Source organism: Tyto alba, unplaced genomic scaffold (assembly GCF_018691265.1).
Source record: "Tyto alba isolate M040663 unplaced genomic scaffold, T.alba_DEE_v4.0 Super-Scaffold_6, whole genome shotgun sequence".
In the NCBI taxonomy this organism is placed as follows: Eukaryota; Metazoa; Chordata; class Aves; order Strigiformes; family Tytonidae; genus Tyto; species Tyto alba.
The window spans coordinates 28888936-28904051 of record NW_024881327.1 but is presented as its reverse complement, the minus strand read 5'-3'; positions in this window follow the sequence as shown (position 1 = coordinate 28904051).

Below are 15116 nucleotides of genomic sequence, written 5' to 3'. Positions count from 1 at the left end.
CGCACTCTTCACATTGTCATTGTGACTTTTGGTATGTACTGGAAGTGCCTTTAAAATAAGTTACTGGCTGCAGCTTCCTGCCTTCCCTGTCACAGCTGGGTGGCTCACTTCATAGACTAGAGAAAGCTGTAGTAAAGGTAGGGCAAAAAGGTATAAAAAGAAGAAATTTTTTTCAAAAAAAGAGTATGTCTTGTTCCAGTCCTATCAAAAGATTCTGGAAATTGAGGGAAAAATCTATTGCCTTGAGCTGACTGTACATCACTGATTTTTATGGTCTCTGTGTTATTTCCTGCCCAGTTGTGTCTAATTAATGACAAAAGAATGTGTTTTATGATTATGATGATGCAAAGGTTCTCCGGTTTGCTCAGAGTAGTAATAAAGCTGTGTCTGCTGAGAATAGAGAAAATGGATCAAATGACAAATGATCTCATTCAATATTACCTGAATTTGAACAATTTTGAATTAAACATTGGCAGTTAATATATTTTAGAAAAGGAATACCTATTGCTCACAACCTGCAGTATTTACTGTTATTGGATCTGATCCTGGCTACTGCCAGAGCAGTAAAAGGTACTCTGAGATGATATTAAATGGGGCAGCTAAGCATTTTTTGTAGAGTTGAGACTCTATGCAGCAGATTTGGGAGGGAACAGAAACAAAAAAATATGGCAGCATAAAGAAAGGGACTGCTAGGCTGCTGCACTGACAAGTTCTGCAGCAGACACGTCACAGGATGTAGTTAGGTCTTGCAATGTGTAACAGTCCAGAGGGGACGGAAATTTGGGAGTGAAAGTTAAGGGCTGTGTCCAAACACTTCTCTTATAATGTTCCTGGAGGTAACTTCCGAACAAAATCAGCCTCCCTAGAGTACCAGCTTCAGGAAACTCAGGACTAATGCTTTTTTTTTTTCTTGCTCAGCTCAGCTTCAGCTCCCTCCAGGGTGTACCATTACACAGCCTGAACACTGTTATCCTCACTGACTGAGTCAGCACCAGACATCACTGAAGGCCACGTGGCACATCTCATACTGCTGCTCTGGCACCACTTCCCAGCACATCTGTGCTACCAGATGAGGTGTGCTTCTTTGTTGGTCAGGGATGAAATGATGCGGGTTGCAATCCAGCAATTTCTATTTCAGATGACCCTAGACAGAACAGGGGGAACTTAATCCTGGACCACACAGATCTGAGGTTAGTCCTAACTCATAGCCTTCTGAAAGTGAGACAGCTATCTACTTTTTTCCATTTGCCCTAGGTGAAAACTTTGCCATCACTAATTAAATGAGTATGTTTTAACCTAGTTGAGAGAGACTCAATCAGCTAAATGCTATCTTATTGTTTGCTCTGTTTAAGATTAGAAAAAAAATGTTATTCTCTAAACCTCTCTCAAAAAAAATAATAATCTACAATATACTGGAATTTGCAGTGACTAGAATCTAGGATAAGATAATGACATTCCTCTTTCAAAATAAATAACATCTTTCTGTTTATTTATACATAAGGTGAATCAAGGGATTTCATTAAATTACTCATCTGCTCAAGCAATGGCATGAGGATAAGACAAATTATAAGACATGACATCTGATAGCCTCTGAGGGCATGACACCAGAGTAATAATCTCCACAATTTGGACTTCATCAGAGATAGTAGTGTTGTAAATTTTAAAAAATTAGCAGTAGTAACATGATTTTAGTTATTCGTTCTGCACTGACCGCTTTGGAGCCTGATACAAAATTAGAGCCTTCATCAGCCTCCATTATACAGCCATATATAATCTATAAAAATTTCCTTATCACAAAAAAAAAAAGCTCAGTGCTTAAGTGTATGGCAAATTATTGTATATGTTTACAACATACCATACAGTAATGAAGCAATCTTGCATTGTATCTTAGTGGTCAGAAAAAGCAGTGAGATCAGGAATTCTTTACCTGAACCATTTCACTATCTCATAGTCAGAAGTCTTTGACATGAATTTAAAATTAACTCAGTGGGAATAGCTGAAACAAGGGCTAAAAGGAGAGAAATTAAAGTGTTAAGAACTGTTGATAATATTGACTAATTAGGAGTGCAGCTTGATAATATCCTGTTTATTAACTATATGAATAAAGATATTTGGAGTATTAGCAATTTTAGATGACAACTTGCTTATTTCTGTGCTCTGGGGTACCTACCTTGTAATATTATTCGTTTAACTTTATATTGTTACAGCGGTATTGCCAGTGCCAATTACAGCTATTTCAAAATTAAAGAATAATAGCATTTCTCATTATATTCTGAAATCGATTACAACATTGTAAGACTATAAATAAACATAGGAGTACTTTTTACCTACCTTACAAACCATGTTTGTAAGCTTTTCTCCAAATCTTCAAACTCCATGCTCCTCCCTGAAGATTAGATTATTTAGCAATCTAAAAGCAACAGCAGTGGGGGCTTTGACAGAAACATCTTTCCTAATGGTTAACACCACTGACAGCACCAAGAGAGCTGAGCCTTATCTTGAAGCATGTCCTGCATTGTACTAAGCACAGTTGTCGATTTACTAATGGCCAAACTAATATTTTTCTATAATTACTTGTTATCCAATATGTAGAGGTGACTTGTTTAAAATGGCCCTACAGGAGAGGTTATATATGAGATTAATTATCTGTCAGGGTGGGATTGGAGAGCCAGATTCCTTTGGTCCTTTCTGAACTCCCTAGAGTGGGGTTTCTGGACACAGACACATCTCTTTACTCCCTTGGAATGGTAGCTACCAGGATGAAAGGGACAATCTTGCTCCAACCCATTTGTTGAATTGATTTGAAGAGGGTCAGCAGAACACAAGGTTCCAATTAAAGCTCCCAAACGACCCTCTAGCCTGGAACTGTGTATGGCTTCTGTGCCTTTGGAGAATCTCAGAACTGTCCATGTTTGCTGGAACTGTCTGAGCTGAAAAATTTTCCCTCAGTCAGTGTACTTCAAGCACCTCAATAGACTAAAAGATTAATTTGTCAGGATTTCTGTAAAAGTGTCAGCCCCACATCTCTCAGTTACTTTGCAGAGCAAACAGAGGTTCCAGATGTGCGCTCAGGGCCCACCACTCGCCGTGCACACACAGCAAAAGCGTATGCAAGTCATTGGCTCAGCAAGTGCTCAAGCCCTCCTGGGGAAGAGAGCACGAGCTCTTGTACCAAGCCTTGCAGGCTGGAGGGCTCAGGCTGAACTGGTCATGGTCCCATGTAGTGCAAGCAGAGATGCCAAGCTTAGGTGTTCCTAAGCATCGGGAGGGTGCTTGGGACCCCAGCTATGACCTGGCAGCAGTGTGCATGGAGAACACACAAGTAACAAATCCACAAGCACACCAAGGCCCTTATCTTCTCTATTTCAGTACTGATGGAGAGACAAACTTAAGTTTTCATCCAATAGCTCATCCTGGTTTATTTGTGACAAAGTTTATAGTTCATTTCTGATCCTCTGCTCTTAGAGATGGAGCTCTGTCTGGTGCAAGGTGAATCTCTACACTGGGCCAAGAGCCTGCTTCCCAGCACTTGTGGCTGTTTGCCAGCCTTTTAGCTCCAGTCTGAAATAGCGATAGGTTTGAAATAGGCACTTAGATCCCAGCTGAGGACAAGACTTCAGATGAGGTGTCTTAGGCTGAGACCCATTGCTAGCTATTATTATGCCTTTAAGTGTTCCCATATCAGAGCTAAATATTGATTAGATAGTTCATGTATATTTGCCCCTATCAGACTATATCTCAGTTACATCAGAAGAAACAAAGGCACTGGATTTAATCCAAAAATTTTCAACTTCAGTGACTGCAGTTACACAGCCAGAGTGCATGCAGATGTTATCCATTCACAGCTTCTACTAGTGACAGAGGGACTTAAAGTGCTTGTTAACTTTAAAAATCAGACTAAAAACAATTTAGGTGTTTTATTGTGGATTTAGGTGCTTGCCTTTGCTTTGGGATGACGTATTAACCTTTCCAAAGGGGAATGAGAAACACTCCACTTTTTCTACTACACATAAGGTACTTAATTAATAATAGAAATGGCTGTGAAGTAGAAGAAAGCCTCCAAGACTAAAGTCCTGAAAGATTTGTGATGTAATGTTAGCCATTTGTTCATGGCAAAGGCTAGAGTACAAAGTTGGTTGAACAATGAATGATATTACTCTTGAAATGTATGGCAGAACTCTGCTCTTCTCTGCTGGAAACTACTCTTATCCCCAGACAACTGCAATTAGAGTTTGCAAAGACATACGGCTCACTTGGCATTCAATGGTCCTTTGTTTGAAGCCACAGCTGCAGTTCTAAGAAACAAATCCCACAACATCAGGCGAGTCCAAAGTGTCCATGTATGGCTTCCCCCAGAGGCAGTTCTCTTGTTAAATATTCAAACACAGGCAGTTCTTGTTCTATCACAGATATAAGCATTAACAATTACAGTTTCAGGAAGAATGCTCCAGTGATGGCTTGTCCCTTATCATTATTTTTGCCTTACTAAGACCTGTATCTCAGTATCCAATGGAGGCAGCACTATCTGTTTTTCTTTTCCAGTCCTTAGAGTCACTATTATGTGATTCATTTAAGGACTCCAGTGTTTTTCCGTACGAGAGGTGCTATGAGAATGACTGAAGTCCTGCAACTCTGAGGTCTTTGTTCTGTTGTCAAATAGTTTAGGATCCATCTGCAGGCTAAAATAATCTAGATTTTAGTGAGTCTGAGTATTAGCTGACACAGCTTTATAGATGTGTGGTTACTACTATCTACCTATGATTATAATCCTGCTCCTCATCTTCTAGGCATGAGAGCAGGAAAAATTGTTCTTTTCATATCCACATCAGAGAGAGAGTGGAACTCACAACATTCTTTCCCCCTTCTGGTCTTTGAAGTAGCTGTACTACTCATCTTCCTTTTAGTCTTTCAGATGCCACAGAGGACACAAAAACATACTTTGTTGGATAGAATCATAAATATCATGATAACTTCATATAAAGATAGCAGTGCATTTAGAAGAAGCTGTGAGAGCAGTAAAATATTTTGAACAGATGCATCATCATTAGAACGAAAAGAAAAAGTAGAAGGCAGGTGATTTATTAATGATACAGCTTTGTATATTTCCTCTGTAAAAATAATAGCATGTATAAAATACATTCTCATCCCCAGGAGGACATTAAGCAATTGTTCTCCTGTAGCAAGATTATTTTTATAATCTCAAATACTCTGTATATATGCACTTACTGATGTTTTGCAGTAGTTCAAGAACAAGCTTGTATTGATTGATTTAACCCTTGCTTTGGTGACGGCAAGGCATCATATGGGTACATCCTATTGGTTTAGACCTGGCATGTTAACCTTAGTGCTTTATCTGTGTGTGCCTCTAAAGCAAAGGCATTATTCCTCTGGTCATAAGCAACGATCAGTGACTGAAGTTCAGAATGGCTTTCAGCACTAGTAGGAAATAAATTTAGACTCTAACCTTTCAGTTTCCTATATATATTCCTGAAGCATCATGGTTCCAGTGGGGGGACACCATCCTCCCCTTTTCATGCTCTTTTCATTGGAGGATAGAATTAATTAGACCGAAATATTCCCAAAGCGCCAGATTTTTCCATTTGTTTGGTATTTTGTTCACTGGAAGTTTTACTGATGTCAACAGAGAAATTTAAATAAGATGTTCCTTAACATGAACAAAAATAATGGTGTCTGGCTCATGAAGATCATGCTTCAGATATCTCTGGCATCAAAAGTACATAGTACAAGTATGTAAATGACAACTCATAGCTTGGGTGTATGGAAAGGGGCACAGCACAGCTGGCATATTTGGATACCACAGCTCATTATATGTGTGAACTGCTTTTTGGCAGTCATTCCTACAAACTTTATTAGGGATTGTCTTTTTTATGTTTTAGACATAAAAGGCTGCACAAATGGAAAGCAGTCAATAACTTTCAGATACTTCAATTAGGAATGATCTGAATGGTGTGGCTATGCAAGGCTGGGCATGTGGACAAATTGTGCAAAACCGAAGCAAAGAGGCTAATGCAGCTGCAAGCATGTGTTCAGAAGGATGATGAATATGCAGACTACATTAAATAGCAGCCTTGGGAAAGGTGAGAAAAATGTCCTGATTCATTGTGCTAAAGTTGTTGTTGGGATTATAGCTTTTAGAGGTTGTGTTGAGCACTAAATTTGTAAAATCAGACCTAGCACAGGTTAGCTCTCTTGTATTATTTACAGTCTCGGCATAATGAGAAAGCAAAAACATTCACAAGGATGATAAATCAGTTATCACTGGTAGGTATGATAATATATAGTCCTAAGTATATTTAATGTTGGCATAGAAGTTTAGTTCAGTTGCAGTTCTTATTAGTTATTTTCTTTCAAAAATCCGCCTGCCAGCTGTTGGAGGTAGCTGGATCCAGTGGCACGTTTTCCATGCAGGCTGCGGCGGCTGCGCGTTCCCAGGCCCAGCCGGTACCGAGGCTGGGCGCATGATCCCAATGGCATCGAGTGGCCAAAAGCTCCACCGAGGCAGAAAGTCGTGCTTGCACCAGCACCCACAGAGACACAAACGCCCACACAGCCGGGACGGCCGCAGTGGCCCCCTCCTGTCCCTCCTGCCTGGCTGCCGTCTCCCCAGGCGCTGGACACCCAGCCCGGCGCGCTCCTCTGACCCCCCGCCACTCCAGCCTCCCCTCCTGCTCCCCCCACACACAGACAGCACATCCACTCTCAGCCGGGAGAAACAGGGTTTAATAAGAAGATCAAGCACAAGGGTCAGTCAGGCAAGTGTGCTGACCCGTATACACCTGGCTAGCCACTTTTGTCCCTTTTTCCCTCTTTTGGTACGCTTGTTCCTCCCTGATTAACACTGATCCCTCCTTTTCACTCACTGCTTGTGGTCCTTTCCCAAAACACCTCATTGCACATTTCCACAAACATCTCTAAATTTCACGTAGTCCCAAAATTCTCTTCCACCTGCATCCCATAATAAACCCCATAAATCTTTAGGCAATCAGCCCGTCAGTTTGCACAGCCATCTGGGTAGAGCTGCTTTGGTTGGCTTATCTTGCCTGAGACTGACAGGACATTGGGCAAAGATCAGATGATGTATAAACTTCCTCCCAAAGACTCTTGCTGATTTTCTCCCATTTTTCTGATTGAAGTCTTTTACACTCAAGAGCCAAACTCTGCTCTTTTGTCTCATATGCTCAATATATAATGCTATATCTTCATACCGAGATATGAGTTTGCCATTGACTTTAGTCAGAGCTGACTCTAAAAGCTCTGTTTTATATATCTGCTTGTGGTAGCTTGCAATTTTAATCTCAGCACCTGCCTGCACTTACTAAAGATATATTTTGCACTGAGAGTCTTAGCAATGAAAATAATGAACAGGACAAATGAGTTTTTATTTTTCATTGTTGAACATTCCAGGAAATTAAGATATTACCATGAAAAATTAAGATGCTAGAAACTAATGGACATGTTGGGTTTTTTTGTTTGTTTGTTTGTTTTTGTTGTTTTTTTTTTTTTTTAAAGTCATTTAACCTCAGAAAAATTAATCAGGTAGCTTTTAATTTAGAAATTTAATACAAAAAGTAATTGAAGTTCTCTTCTCTTATTCCTCATTTTCAAACACTAAGATGACCAGTTCACATATTTTAATACACCTAAATTTTATAATACAATCAATCATTAAATTTACAAAAGAGTAACCTGGATCAGAGTCCTACTAACACAAAATTATTAGTCTTACATTCTTACATTCTTTTGAGGACTAACTAGAAAATGAAATAGCAGGGATAAGTCAGCAAAATAAGAGTGTCAACAGGGTAGAGCAGCAAGAATTAAAAAGAGGCAAGGGTGACTGGCTTGTGTCAGCTGCCCTTGCACCGTGCATCTGGCCAGGCTCTGAGCACAGGCCGGGGACACGGCCAAACGTGGAAGCCACCGCTGGTACCCCCAGTTCATTCCCATGCAGCTGCGTACCTGAATTGGCAAGCAGTGACTAGATACTGAGAGCCAGCTGGCTATCAACTGTCACCTCTCAGCAGAAAGGAGTAGGTGCCTGCCTCAGTCCTCCTTCCTTAGGGCTCGTCTGCAGAAAGCCAGAGGTGTTGGTTCCCTTTGATCTGGGGACAGAGGCAAGATCACACAGCCCAGAAACTGTTCAAGATGCTTAACACTTCACCTCCCAGATCAGGTTTCTGTATAACTTCCTTCCATTCCTCCATTTAAGTACTGGAGGGTGCATAGGCTTGCCCAGGAGGCAGTTTCATCTCTGAGCCGCAGCCCTTGATGCAGATTTCAAGTCTTGAGCTGAGGAACCATGTCACAGGTTTAGGAATCACCAGTGTGCTCGGAGACATCCATGTGGAGGGTGATTTAAAAGGTTTCTCCTAGTTACAGTTTGCTGAGGGAGACCTGCTTGTCAGCTTGTCAGCTATGTAATGTAAACACAGACTTGTCTACACTGATAAATATCAATGAGAATAAAATCACTGTGGAAAAAATATATACCATATACCCATCTACAACTGTAATTTTGAAGACTGTTTCCCTCCTCTACATGTACAGTCTTCCTTTTAGTATTTTCAAACACACTGGAAAAACTAGAAAGGAAAAATACACATTTTTGAATTAAAAACATATATAACTGACATGTTTCTATACTACATAAGGAACATGTGAATTTAAAGTGAAGAAATTCTTTGAGCTCTGCAAATCTAAAATAGTTAGTTAGGTTCATCCATGTGTGAATTTAGTGAAGTCTTGAATTAATATAACCCTTGATGAAACACATAAATCATCTGAATTCAAGTTTTCATCAGAGTCAACTTAACAGTGTTACCCCTGAACTCATAAACATAAGAAACTTAAACCAAATTTATATACTACATTGTACACACTATACTGTGAAAGTTAGTGCAACATTATCTAGCTCTTTGCCGCAAAACAGGAATGATTTAAACCTAAAATTTTGTAAGGAGTGTAGTATAGAAATTGAAAATATAATGCTGTGAATTTTTTTTTGGTTGCTGTAATGATTGTTATTGAGCGGGTGGAAACTCATATTGTGAATGGGAAGTTCTAATTAACTGCTGTCAAAGTGAACATTTATCCTGTTAAAATTTCTATGGCTGGTCAGTTATTCAGTGAGGGCAAATTTTGTAATACAACCGGAAAGATATTAAATATCCTGAACTTCCTTTGAAAAACCTCAGCAGTTTGCAAGATTGACTTTTCCATTTTTTAAATACATTTTGCATTAGAAGGAAACAGCATTCATTAAGGGGCAAAGGAAATATGGCAGAGAAAGAAAACCATCTTATAAGCCATAGAAATATTTGAAATATATTGAGGAAAAACTGCATTTATCAACAGAAAACACTTCTTTAAATCCTTCAAAGGAGTGTATTTTACAATATATGAAAATATGGCATCAGCCATGAAACATCACATAAACAAACACCTGATGCACTGTTGTCATCTATTGCTTCATTTTATCATCCAGCATGGCTCTGAAGGGAAGATGTGACATTGAAGAGAAGCAAATCACAGAAGTTTAAATACAGGTCTGGATGTGAAATACTTTCACTCTCAATACCCTGGGATCTTTAATCCCTTCATCTGCTTCCTCATCTGTAAATTAAAAACAACATAAAAAGGCTTTTCTCCCTGTTGGTACATTTTAAGGAATCAATATCTTCTGCTTACAAAGCACTTGAACATGTAAGATGCCTAAATATTAAAGTGATGAGAAAAGTGTAGGAATTTATGTTGACCTGAACAGATCTCAGTAGACAAATCCACTATGTCTAATAGAAAAATTTCTTCAATACAGATGAGAAACACTGTTGGTGATCTACCAATGTATTTATTTTCACATTAGTGTGTATATTGACAATATATAGCACAAAAGACACATTCTTCTCTTCAAAGAAATTGACATTTGTTTTATTCAGAATAGTTTTCAGATTTGAGTTTTTATTCTTTTTTTTTTTTTTCATAATTTTGCTCATAGTTTTCTTGTGTTTACCATGTATACTACAATAACTTAATCTTATCTTGTCTGTTGAAAGTAGATCTTTATTGGTTATATCTTTATAGCTTTTCTGAAGCTTATACTTAATTCTGATCGAGGAGTAACACATCTTTCTCAACATTATGTCAAGTATGTTATCCAACAGCCACAAGAGAATTTTCACAGTTCAACAGACATACCCTTATCAAACACTATAAAACAAATTGGCCAGAGTCATTTAAGACTGTAGCCTCACAGATATGCTAATAAACAGCAGGTGATATTTGCTGTATCCCATGCAGTTTTAATCATTAAAGGCAAGTAAGTAATTCATAAGGCACAAGTTCAGCAAGATTTAACACTGCGGAAGAGGACTAATAATCATGCCATATAATGAATAAACCAAACACTAAGAGGCAGAGAAAACAATTCCCATGATAAAATCACATAAGGCAATGTAAAAGCATGCAAGGGAACTCAGTGACAGGCCTTTAATATTTTAATATAAAGTAATACAAGAATGAGAAATATCTAAGAACGTTGCTGAAGAGGACCCTGGAGCAGGACAGAGCATATTATACTGCCCTTACTTTTCTAGTAGGGTCTAGGGAAACAATTTGGGGAAAATTATGCCCAACAGTAAAATAAGGGTCTAAAAAGAGGCTCTAGAAAATTAGATTTCTATTGCTGAAAATGACTGTTAAGTTTTTTAGCCTGTGAGTTCTGGTCCTTACAGAGGAAGTGGATCAGCAACTGACTGGTGTGTAAAGGGAGCCCTCCATGACCAAAGACAATTTACAGATGTCTGTGATCTTTCAGAAATGGTAAAAAGTTTTGAATACAGTAAGCTGACTACAGGAGGCAGAGACAATGCTCCTGTGCAATTCCTCTCTAAGGAAAGGAAAGACGGGGAAAACAAAAAGAGTACACATGGATCACTGATCCCGTGTTCCCAAGAGGGGCCAAGAATCCTGCAGAGACAATTAAAAGCAAAGAGTATATGGACCTTACAGTTCCTAGGGAACCAATACTGCAGAAGAAGCAACATCCACAGTCTAACAAGGGCGGTAACACTCATGGCAGCTGGGAAGCTGTAGAAGTAGGGAGCTCTGCAGACAGCTTTATTCCCTTCAGGGATTACTTGAGACAGACCTAGTTGATATGTCTCAAGTAGTAAAAAAAATCTGATTCATCATGGAATGGGCAGTCTCCCACTGTGCTTGCAAGTTTCTTAGAAACTGCTTTATCACAATCAGCTCAATAAATGAGATATATTTGAAAATTAAGACCAAATTGCACCAAAACCATAGGTCTTTCAACCCTTGAAGGAACACCTTGGCTTACACTTTCATCAAAGAACCCTTGGTGCTGCTTATAGGAGAACACTTTTCAGGTGAATAAAGGTGAATTGTCTTGCCTGTATCTGCATCCTTGATGTGCATGTAAGACAATTTATGACAAGTCCTGTTCTTCAACACCAGTAGGATGCTTTGATAAAGACTACCTGCTATTTACTGTTTGATGTAGGTTATATTTTCAGTAAGCGTCTAAGTGTCATGGGTTGACCTCAATTGGACTTAGACTCCCTGCAGATTTCATGGGTAATGGATGTGAAAGCATTTATCATCAAAAGTATAAATTCACCAGCTCAAGAAATTTGCATTTATTTCAGTATAAAATTCATTTTAACTATAACACAGTTGCTACACTGCAATGAATTACATTTTCCACATACAGCATGGTAAGATTAGCTCTCCCATAATTGGTATCACATTGAGATTCTGCTTTAAATATTTACTTGTGATCAAAAGGTTTCTAATAAGACTAAAGCTTTTCATGTTCATTCTTAGCCCTGCAATGATTGTTTTTTTCCAAGAAAAAAAAAAAACGGTGAAACAACCTCTGGCTATTTTTGAACACTGGGGGCTTTTTTTCTTGTCTCACAAATATTTGTTTGCTTTTCTTCTAATTTTCTTCTACTTTTTACATTTACAAGGCATTTGTTCTCAGCAATGAAAGACAGCATTAAAATAGCTTAGCTTTTGATTAACTGTTTTATGTCATTAAACCTGATAATCTCAAGCTATATGCATATTGTGAGGCTTCTGTTTTAGAAACATAGAAGCCATGAAAGGCAGAAGAATATCCTTGCAGTTAAGGTATTGAGCTGGAAGATAGAAGACACTGAAATAAGCACATCCTTGCCTCTGCATATTTTCCCCCCGTGCTCAGCTGAGAACTGTGTACCTACCTCTTCCACATACATTTAAAGCTTTGTTCTGAAGCATAAACAGAACTCAAGCCTAAGAATTCAGGTTTTATTCTAAGAGGAATCTATGGCACGTTGCTTGTTTTTGGTTTGTGGATGAATTGCCATTCTTCATTACATTCTCTCTGCCTCTTAAATCTACTAAGGAGAGTTGCTAGAGCCTCTGTCTGTTATAATTTGGTTCAGCAGGAAGACTTGCTTCCTAAGGTGATGGATGAGTGATTCATCATCCATGTTGCTACAAGGTTGAAGTTAAGTATATCAAAGTAAGTGGTGCACTAGTGCAGCCTTACTCTGTCTTTCTGAAAATATTCTATGCCATAGCACTGATGATCTAGTAATCTGCTTTGTTTCTTTCTTTTTCCGGTCTATAAAGGTATCATTTACTATGAGTTAAGAAAGAAAATAAATATAAAATATTACAGGATAAGAATGAAACTTTGACATATAAGGCTTCATTCTTACCCTTATTTTTTTATCCTGGAAACAAAGCTCATATTGAAATGCTTAAAAAAAAAATAATCTGAAGATTATCGATATCTGTGTTTATTCTTAGTTTAATACTCTGTAGATTCTAGAGCTGCTTTTCATTCAACTAGTGCTCACATGTTCCTGTGTCTAACATCTATAAACATAATTTGCAGCAGCTATCAGTAGTACCTTCAAAGCTGTGCTCTTGTCATTAAATATTTTTCTTTCTCTTCTTCTTTTATAAAATAAAAAGATCTCCTCTGTTCTTCAGCAAGATAATCTCAGACAACTTAATGAAACTGAGAGCCCTATTTATCATGACTATACCACTACATAGTGAACTTTTTTAATGGCATTTTGCAAGTTGGAAAATGAGAATAATGATAGTCCAGACAGCTAAAGTCATGCATTCTTCCTAAAATGTAATGCATTTCCATTGTTTTCCTGCTTATTTTTCTTCATAGCAATGGCAAGTTAGAATACAATATAATTTGCTAGTAATAGGTCTATAGTAGCTTCATAGTTAATTATCTGAATTTTATTTTTTTTTCTGAAATTAATTATATTTATTGATAATTATCACCACATCATTTCATAGATAAATTCATTAAATACATCAAAACCTTAATGGATGAGGAAGTCAGAAAATACTGCTAGGCACTTTGCCCATTTTTTGGCCTCCTGTCTGGTATTTTGGAACAAACACACTCTCTTAACCACTGCCTAAGAAGGATGAGTGAGAAGTAATCTAAAGTATTCCTCCTGTGCCTTTAGGAGAACACTCTCCTGTTCCTTTAATATAGCTTTTCCAATAGAGTGTCCATTATTGTACCCTGAGGGACCTTCCCTAATGGCACCACTTGATCTGGCACAGGCTCTGTGTCATGTGAGAGGTGAAGCATATTGTATCTCATTCCCTGATACTGGAATAATTTCTAAGGATCCAGTTCCTCCCACACGGGTACAGCAGGAACCATCCACTCTTTTCACTGAGCCACATCAGTTCACTGGGACTTCTCATTTTCCTTGTTCTCCCACTACAGTTCTGAGCCCAACGCTAACTCTCATGACATGTATTCCTCTGTAGGATACTAAATGCTGGTAATCACAGAACCTACCCAGTTCTGACCCCCTCTGCGCTCTCACTAAAGCCTGCTGAGAATTTTACAATGGCAGAAAATACACATGAAAGCAAGGGCAGAAATGTGTCAGTTTAGATAAGATGTAATTACAAAGATTTTTTGAATGGGACTTTCTAGTCAGAAGATGACTCAATCCCTAATCATCAGATATTTTTCCTAATACCACAGATTATTACAATAATGTAAATTGGATTCTCCCCCAGCTCCAGTTTTTCAACAGCACCTCATACTTTTATGCCTTCTTTTTATCTCTACCCCTCCCTGATTTAATCCAAGAGCAGTTCTTTTTTGCTTTAGAATAATTTTACCAATGTATTTACTGCAGATTATCTCTGAAAGCAAATCTGTGGCCCTATTCAGGGTGCCAGTCCCTGTTCAAGGTCCTGCTGAAACCTATATTGCTCCCTTTCCTCCATGCCTTAAAGTTCCTTTGCATTTATTTATCTGATAGCATAATTCCTTCCTCCAAATTTTCTACGTTTTGGGGAAACAGCCTCAGTTAAGTTCTAGACTACGTAGTATGGGAAAAACACAATCCCATTTTCCCTTCTCCTGGGAATTCCAAATTAAGTTTTTTCTGGACAAGAGTGAAGTTAAGAAATGGTTTTGAGATTGTATAGAGCCATCTTTGGGTAGAAGTTTGTTTACCAATTTTTTTTTTTTTTTTAAGATTATGCATTTTCACAACAGCATAAGAGATGCTTTATCAAAATAAAAAAAAAACCAAAAACAAAAAAGTCACATCTCCTGTACAAAGGCAACTTTCTTTTATAAAAAAACCTGTCATTTCAGTGTCAAAAATTTCTTTGTGGTATTTCTAAAAACTAACACTTCAGCTAAATTTAAGTTTTACTTTTCATTCTATATACTTTGTCTGCAGTGTATGACACTAAGCTTCTGGTAGTTGAGGAACCAAATTTTTTGTGTTATGTTAGTGAGCAAAAGCTGGAGCTATATTTTAAAGTCAATATTAAATCCTTTATATATTATATTTCGCTGAAATATTTATTCTTTTACATCTATTTTTCTTTTTAAAAATGTTATTTGTCTTCAGTGTTAAGGGACATCTATAACAATATTTATAATTATTTGTCATAGTGAGTTTCATTCTGTATACTTTATGAAATATAAACTTACTCGCTTTTCAAGATGAAAGAGCCAGGGTTATTATTTTATAAGGCATGCAAGATGCTACTGAGAGGATGTTTTAGTATTTTTA